We start from the raw sequence: 9,640 nt of genomic DNA on the forward strand, positions 1-9,640 counted from the left end.
TGGCGCTGGGGAGGAAATTGACAAGGAGGATTCTGATGGTGAGGTGGTTTGTTTAAGTCAGGCACCCGGGCAGACACCTGTTGTCCGTGGGAGGAATATGGCCATTGACATGCCTGGTGAAAATACCAAAAAAATCAGCTCTTCGGTGTGGAAGTATTTCAACAGAAATGCGGACAACAGGTGTCAAGCCGTGTGTTGCCTTTGTCAAGCTGTAATAAGTAGGGGTAAGGACATTAACCACCTCGGAACATCCTCCCTTATACGTCACCTGCAGCGCATTCATCATAAGTCAGTGACAAGTTCAAAAACTTTGGGCGACAGCGGAAGCAGTCCACTGACCAGTAAATCCCTTCCTCTTGTAACCAAGCTCACGCAAACCACCCCACTAACTCCCTCAGTGTCAATTTCCTCCTTCCCCAGGAATGCCAATAGTCCTGCAGGCCATGTCACTGGCAATTCTGACGAGTCCTCTCCTGCCTGGGATTCCTCCGATGCATCCTTGAGTGTAACGCCTACTGCTGCTGGCGCTGCTGTTGTTGCTGCTGGGAGTCGATGGTCATCCCAGAGGGGAAGTCGTAAGACCACTTTTACTACTTCCACCAAGCAATTGACTGTCCAACAGTCCTTTGCGAGGAAGATGAAATATCACAGCAGTCATCCTGCTGCAAAGCGGATAACTGAGGCCTTGGCATCCTGGGCGGTGAGAAACGTGGTTCCGGTATCCATCATTACTGCAGAGCCAACTATAGACTTGATTGAGGTACTGTGTCCCCGGTACCAAATACCATCTAGGTTCCATTTCTCTAGGCAGGCGATACCGAAAATGTACACAGACCTCAGAAAAAGACTCACCAGTGTCCTAAAAAATGCAGTTGTACCCAATGTCCACTTAACCACGGACATGTGGACAAGTGGAGCAGGGCAGACTGAGGACTATATGACTGTGACAGCCCACTGGGTAGATGTATTGACTCCCGCCGCAAGAACAGCAGCGGCGGCACCAGTAGCAGCATCTCGCAAACGCCAACTCTTTCCTAGGCAGGCTACGCTTTGTATCACCGCTTTCCATAATACGCACACAGCTAAAAACCTCTTACGGCAACTGAGGAAGATCATCGCAGAATGGCTTACCCCAATTGGACTCTCCTGTGGATTTGTGGCATCGGACAACACCAGCAATATTGTGTGTGCATTAAATATGGGCAAATTCCAGCACGTCCCATGTTTTGCACATACCTTGAATTTGGTGGTGCAGAATTATTTAAAAAACGAGAGGGGCGTGCAAGAGATGCTGTCGGTGGCCAGAAGAATTGCGGGACACTTTCGGCGTACAGGCACCACGTACAGAAGACTGGAGCAACACCAAAAACGCCTGAACCTGCCCTGCCATCATCTGAAGCAAGAAGTGGTAACGAGGTGGAATTCAACCCTCTATATGCTTCAGAGGTTGGAGGAGCAGCAAAAGGCCATTCAAGCCTATACAACTGACCACGATATAGGAGGTGGAATGCACCTGTCTCAAGCGCAGTGGAGAATGATTTCAACATTGTGCAAGGTTCTGCAACCTTTTGAACTTGCCACACGTGAAGTCAGTTCAGACACTGCCAGCCTGAGTCAGGTCATTCCCCTCATCAGGCTTTTGCAGAAGAAGCTGGAGACATTGAAGGAGGAGCTAACACTGAGCGATTCCGCTAGGCATGTGGGACTTGTGGATGGAGCCCTTAATTCGCTTAACAAGGATTCACGGGTGGTCAATCTGTTGAAATCAGAGCACTACATTTTGGCCACCGTGCTCGATCCTAGATTTAAAACCTACGTTGTATCTCTCTTTCCGGCAGACACAAGTCTGCAGGGGTTCAAAGAACTGCTGGTGAGAAAATTGTCAAGTCAAGCGGAATGCGACCTGTCAACATCTCCTCCTTCACATTCTCCCGCAACTGGGGGTGCGAGGAAAAGGCTCAGAATTCCGAGCCCACCCGCTGGCGGTGATGCAGGGCAGTCTGGAGCGACTGCTGATGCTGACATCTGGTCCGGACTGAAGGACCTGACAACGATTACGGACATGTCGTCTACTGTCACTGCATATGATTCTCTCACCATTGAAAGAATGGTGGAGGATTATATGAGTGACCGCATCCAAGTAGGCACGTCAGACAGTCCGTACGTATACTGGCAGGAAAAAGAGGCAATTTGGAGGCCCTTGCACAAACTGGCTTTATTCTACCTAAGTTGCCCTCCCACAAGTGTTTACTCCGAAAGAGTGTTTAGTGCCACCGCTCACCTTGTCAGCAATCGGCGTACGAGGTTACTTCCAGAAAATGTGGAGAAGATGATGTTCATTAAAATGAATTATAATCAATTCCTCCATGGAGACATTCACCAGCAGCAATTGCCTCCACAAAGTACACAGGGAGCTGTGATGGTGGATTCCAGTGGGGACGAATTGATAATCTGTGAGGAGGGGGATGTACACGGTGATGAATCGGAGGATGATGATGAGGTGGACATCTTGCCTCTGTAGAGCCAGTTTGTGCAAGGAGAGATTAATTGCTTCTTTTTTGGTGGGGGTCCAAACGAACCCGTCATTTCAGTCACAGTCGTGTGGCAGACCCTGTCACTGAAATGATGGGTTGGTTAAAGTGTGCATGTCCTGTTTATACAACATAAGGGTGGGTGGGAGGGCCCAAGGACAATTCCATCTTGCACCTCTTTTTTCTTTCATTTTTCTTTGCGTCATGTGCTGTTTGGGGAGTGTTTTTTGGAAGGGCCATCCTGCGTGACACTGCAGTGCCACTCCTAGATGGGCCAGGTGTTTGTGTCGGCCACTAGGGTCGCTTATCTTAGTCACACAGCTACCTCATTGCGCCTCTTTTTTTTCTTCTTTGCGTCATGTGCTGTTTGGGGAGTGTTTTTTGGAAGGGCCATCCTGCGTGACACTGCAGTGCCACTCCTAGATGGGCCAGGTGTTTGTGTCGGCCACTAGGGTCGCTTATCTTAGTCACACAGCTACCTCATTGCGCCTCTTTTTTTTCTTCTTTGCGTCATGTGCTGTTTGGGGAGTATTTTTTGGAAGGGCCTTCCGGCCTGACACTGCAGTGCCACTCCTAGATGGGCCAGGTGTTTGTGTCGGCCACTAGGGTCGCTTAGCTTACTCACACAGCTACCTCATTGCGCCTCTTTTTTTCTTTGCGTCATGTGCTGTTTGGGGAGTGTTTTTTGGAAGGGCCATCCTGCGTGACACTGCAGTGCCACTCCTAGATGGGCCAGGTGTTTGTTTCGGCCACTTGGGTCGCTGAGCTTAGTCATCCAGCGACCTCGGTGCAAATTTTAGGACTAAAAATAATATTGTGAGGTGTGAGGTGTTCAGAATAGACTGAAAATGAGTGGAAATTATGGTTATTGAGGTTAATAATACTTTGGGATCAAAATGACCCCCAAATTCTATGATTTAAGCTGTTTTTTAGGGTTTTTTGAAAAAAACACCCGAATCCAAAACACACCCGAATCCGACAAAAAAAATTCGGTGAGGTTTTGCCAAAACGCGTTCGAACCCAAAACACGGCCACGGAACCGAACCCAAAACCAAAACACAAAACCCGAAAAATTTCCGGTGCACATCTCTAGTGATTAAGACGCATTTTAAGGGAAAAAGACGCCCGACCTTAGGAGTGCTGCACCTGACCTGATGGTTCACTCACACCAGGCATCTCGCACTACATGGCGTATTGAGGCTAGATGTACGAGGACACATCTGTACATGTGGTAGAAAATATTAATAAACTTTTAATAAATAAGTATACCCACAGTGGAAGTATGATTTTGTGATCTGAACAACCCCATCCCTCAGCGAGGTCACTGTTATTAAGGAGGTGTTCTCATACACCTACAGAACAGTATCCTGTTTGCTCTCTGTGATGCAAGATACATCGGGTGGTATTCAAATGATATATCACGCCCAGTCGCCTTTCTAAAGTGATCCCCGTTATTTCACATATTGCGCCCATTGTAATCAGGTTTAGCTGCGTAAAGGGTTGGGTGCCTCTCCACCCCGGGGGTAGCAAGCTGAAGTGATGATACCACGCGCATCAGCAGAACGGGTGTGGAAGGGGGTAAAAAGAATTGAATACCGCCCATGGTATGACTTACGGGTCTACATACTAAGCCTTGGGTGGAGATAAAGTACCAGCCAATCAGGTCCTAACTGCCATGCCACAGGCTGTGTTTGAAAAATTACAGTTAGGAGTTGATTGGCTGGTACTTTATCTCCGTGCACTTTCTCTCCATCCAAGGCTTAGTAAATAGACCCCTTAGACATTCCACCATGGATAGCGATACCCTGGCTTTTGTACTTTCTCCTAAAATTTGAATCTTAATAGTTTCGTCGTAGCCACATACAAAGCTGCTTATAGCTGCTTATGTGCTAGGCACACTACATACACTGGTATAATTTGAAGACTAGGCACATCCATACATGGTGCGACACTTGGCATTGCTCGTTCGTCTGGGACCTCCATCTTTTGCCTTTTTACACATTCTAGCATCTGAGTCGCACTCAGCAGCTGTATGCCATGCAGTGCAGCACCAGTGTCCAGAGTACATTTGCATGGTCATTATGTATCAGTAGCAATAAGATGCATATTTTGAGATAAATCTATGTGAGATGCAGGGCTCAGGACCGTAACTAGGTGTGTGCCAGCGGTACCTGACACGCGGCGCATATGCACTGTGGGCGCAGCACCGCCTGGCAACACCATAGTTCCGTGCTGCAATACGTGTTTGTCTGCGGGGTGCAGCTGGGCAGTGCTGTCTTGAGAGTGCACTCTGTGCTCCTCTTCCCAGTTCCCACTCCTTTCCTCTACTCATCTACTGCCTGTCCAGCGGAGTTTACAGTGCATCACTCCCACCCCAGCAGCCAGCGCTTAGAGTGAGCCTGGCCCTGACCACCTGCTGTTATGTGTAAAAGGGGACTAGACTATGCCTGCCATAATGGTAAAAAGGGGACTCTACCTGCCATAATGTGTAAAAAGAGGGATTCTGCCTGCTGTAATGTGTAAAATGGGGAATATACCTGCCGATATGTGGAAAACGGGGACTCTACCTGCCATAGTGTGTAAAAGGGAGCTCTAACTGCCGTAATGTATAAAAGGGGACTCTACCTGGCATAATGTGTAAAAGTGGCTCTACCTGGCATAATGTGTGATAGGGGCTCTACCTGGTGTAATGTGTGTAATTGGTGCTACTGTACGGCGTCATTTGAATAATGGAGACTACTATGCAGTGTAATATGAATTGGTATTATTTTGTGGCCACGCCCCTTCCCCATAAGCCAAACCCCTAAATGTTTGTTGCGCGCCGTAGGCATGCACTGGCCCATGTTTAAATATGGGGGGCGCCGATGCTGTTTTTTGCACACAGTGCTAAAATGACTAGTTACAGCACTGACAGGACGTGGCATAGTCGCAAAGTCTGTGTTGCACCAAATAAGGCTATTTGGTGCTATCTGAGTAAAGGTTTATGTGGACACATATCTGTCAATGATGTTTAGGGATCTACAGTGTTAGACAATGGAAAAACAGGACACGCAGGTGTCAGGTAGATCTAACAGGGTGAGTTAGAAAGTATATTGAAATGAAATGCTAGATGTATGAAGGGATGGTATTGTAGACAGGGCCGGCTCTTCCATTAGGCAGCTTTAGGCGGCTGCCTAGGGGCACCGGCCCATGGAGGGCGCCACTGAATTCACCAAGCAATAAAGTAAAGGGTGTCTCTGTACGAGACATCCTCCTTTTACACTGCACCGACAGCGGCTGCAGGTCTAAACAGGTACAGCTGCCACTATCAGGCTGCACTGCATAGTGCCTCAGCGCTTCATCCGTGCCAACATGTATATCATCAAGTTATGTGAAGGCACATAGGAGGCAGATATAACTATTGCTCCTGAGGGGCGCCCCAACGGTCGCTCCTCATAGCCCTGATTCCCCTCCACCAGGGCCCTGGATCCCGGCTCTCCAGCAGCAAGCAGCACCTGACTACATGTCTGCACCCAGCAGCGTCGCTATAATGCTGCAGCTGACTAGGAAGAACCCTGCCAATAATGAGGGAAAACAGTAGCCCATGGGGTTTCTGCGGGACCACAGAGGGTGGGGGGAGGGGGCGTTTGCCCAGCACATTGAAAAAACTGGCCTCAGTGTCCTATCGATTCCTAATATGCCGCCTAACATTTATACATATTACAATATATATTTTCATTTTAAAATTCCTTGAGTGTCATCCCTTCTCTCTGTCTATGTATAATGATACCTCCGGGAGGTGGGGGGTGTTGCAGATTAGGGGGCGCTAGGCAGAAACTTTGCCTAGGGTGCAGAGATACCTTGCACCGGCCCTGATTGTAGAGGGCTTTGCAGGTAAGTTATCTTAATTGGATTCTGGATGATGCCGGAAGCCAATGAAGGGTTTTGAAGAGCGGTATGGCAGAAAAGGATGTTGAACAGTGTTGCTGCAGCATTTAAAATGCTTCAAAGTTGGAATATATGGGTGAGAGGAATGCCAGATATATAGATCAATAGATGGAGTTGCATTGAAGAAGTCTTGCAGTCATGCATGAGATAAGATTGTATAACATAAAAAAGGTCATGGGACATAAAGGAGGTCAACAGGGGATGTAGTAGACAGTCCATGCAGAATAATAACAAGGCTGAGAGTAAAGGTTATGGATATGAACTGTATTGTTTCTTTTTATGCTTCCATTAATCTTTCAGTCCAGCTGTTCTTTGGTGACATCAAAAGTATTTGTTTAACCAATACGTTATGAAATACTTTGATTATTGTTGATTAACTTTTTTCATATATTTAACGTTATGAAATACTTTGATTATTGTTGATTAACTTTTTTCATATATTTAACTTTAAAGTAGCACTGCATGACATTGTATTTCACAATTTGCTTATATGTGTTCGACTGATATTTAGGTATAACAATTTTAATGGCCTTAATATTATTACATAAGAACACAGAATACAACTAGGTATAAAAACACCACTTTACCTAATGAAAAACAATCAGAGCAATGAATGTCCGGCATAGGATTAGGATATATGACACTACAGGAAACTCAGATGTTGGTTTAATGTATCCCTTCCCACACACTGATGCCATATATATTTCCAACACTTGGTATATTAATTGTCATCCTTGGTTAGACAACATATGGTTTGTTAATCTTTCATAATTTTTTTTAAACTCTATTAGAGAAACACATCTGTTAGAGTACTTGAAAGTAAAATCTGAAAAAGAAGGGGGAAAAAAGATGCCCTTTAAATGGTGCTCTTATGGCACTGTGTTGAAAAATCCTCCAAACTAAAGAAAAAAATGGGCTAGATGCATTGCTTGGAAAGGTATTTTATATATATATATATATATATATATATATATATATATATGGAAAGCTGGAGAGATAGGGTTCGGCGGTCAGTGTTGCTAAACAATGGTAAATTTAAAAGCCAAAAAATATATATATGTATAAAATTTATTTTATATAAACAATTTTTTTAATATATATGAGAGTAAAAAAAGTTTTTACAAAGTACATAAAAACATAAAAGTATGGACCAAGTAAGTATTACAAGGATAAGGAGATCAACTTAACTTAAAAAACAGCAGGGGATTAGTGCAGGAAACCCAACGCGTTTCGTCTCATCAGACTTCTTCAAAGGGTAGGGACATAATGAGCTTCCCTGTCTATTTATAGCCAGAGTACCTGGTAAAGGGGTTGTGACATCACTGGTTGTCACATGATGCAATTAAATATTGCACGCTTTTAAAATACTTTTTAGTGCAATGAAATTACATGAGCTAGACATTCAGAGCAAAGTTAGTGGTTATAGAGATCAAAAAAAGGGTTTTAAATACTCTACAGTCCATAAATACAGTAAATACGATATGTTAGTGGCATTTCCGCCACACTTCCGGTGACGGGTGCCGAGTCTTCGTCACTTCCGCCCCACTTCCGGTCCGCGATTGCGCATGCGCCCACAGCGTCTTCCGGCTTTTAGGTTGTTCTCTACGCTTGTGTCCACGGCTGTCCCCGGCAGGCGTCAGAGTGTACAGGAGGGTTCTGTCTCTAAGGACCTATGCAGCGGCGGCCATCTTTGCTGGGATTTAGTCCATTTGATTTCTATAATGTGGCGGCCATCTTTTGGTAGTTCTTTTGGATCCAGATAGTTTCCAGTTATATCCGTGTCCATGACAACGATACCATAAATAGAAAGAGAATAGATGGTAATATCCTGGCAACAGATGTTATTTTGCAAAACATTCAAGACGATTCTTTACATATATTTTTTATGGGATCCGGTCTGAAAGATCGACAGTGTTTAGGTCGACAATGTTTAGGTCGACCACTATAGGTCGACAGTCACTAGGTCGACATGGATGGAAGGTCGAAAGGGTTTCTAGGTCGACATGTGCCAGGTCGACAGGTCTAAAGGTCGACATGAGTTTTTCACATTTTTTTTCTTTTTTTGAATTTTTTCATACTTACCGATCCACGTGGACTACGATTGGAACGGTAAAGTGTGCCGAGCGAAGCGGTAGTGGAGCGAAGGCACCATGCCCGAAGCATGGTGAGCGAAGCGAGCCATGCGAGGGGACGCGATGCACTAATTTGGGATCCCGGTCACTCTACGAAGAAAACGACACCAAAAAAAAAAAATCCTCATGTCGACCTTTAGACCTGTCGACCTAGCACATGTTGACCTAGAAACCCTGTCGACCTTCCATCCATGTCGACCTAGTGACTGTCGACCTATAGTGGTCGACCTAAACATTGTCGACCTAGACACTGTCGATTTGATGAACCACACCCATTTTTTATGTATATATGATCATCAGCAAGAACAATGAGAATAGTAATATATAACATATATATCTCCCGTTTTTTTAACAATAAATAAATAAATAAATAAAGTGCTGGTGCAATGTTAAATATAAGGCACTGTGTAAAAAGACCTCAGGGTAGAAAGTTTAAGAATATTAGTAGGTTAAAAAAAAAATATATATATTAAATAGGAGTGCAAAGTGCAACATGGTAAGATATAAATAGCAGTGGGTTTTGAAATAATATATTTCATTATTATATTTAAGAATAGTATAGGTGACATATGATAACAGTGCAAAGTGCGGATTGGATTAAAATGGTGGAAAGTGCAGAGTTTTTCGTGGCCTATGGCGTTATTTTAAGGAGTGTTAATATTACAAACATTATAAGTTGGTATTAAACTGACGTAATTTATTAGACATTACAGTACCCAATCTTCCCAGGTAGTCCCCTTCCCTGGTACTGATCAGGCCCAAACACTGCTTAGCTTCCAAGATCGGACGAGATTGGGCGTACCAGTGTGGTTTGACTGTACGCGAAAAAGATTAGACATCATAATACCACGTGATTTATTGCTTTATTCTTAAATGTTTGGTGGGCAGTAATTAACTGAATCGTGAAGTGAGGAAAGTAAAAGGGAGAACAATAAAAGAATAAAAGAAACAATGGAGTATTTCTGGGATACTGCACCTCATAGAAAGGGTGCAATTTTGTATCCCTCATTCAGGCCAACTGGATGTAGAGTCTGCAACTGGAAAATCCAA

General features: G+C 44.6%; 1 pseudogene; it reads right to left on the bottom strand.

Moving 5' to 3' along the window:
- Positions 1-9,294: 9,294 nt before the first annotated feature.
- LOC134949107 (5S ribosomal RNA) lies at positions 9,295-9,413 on the bottom strand (annotated as a pseudogene).
- Positions 9,414-9,640: the final 227 nt, after the last annotated feature.

Source organism: Pseudophryne corroboree, chromosome 1 (assembly GCF_028390025.1).
Source record: "Pseudophryne corroboree isolate aPseCor3 chromosome 1, aPseCor3.hap2, whole genome shotgun sequence".
Classification (NCBI taxonomy): Eukaryota; Metazoa; Chordata; class Amphibia; order Anura; family Myobatrachidae; genus Pseudophryne; species Pseudophryne corroboree.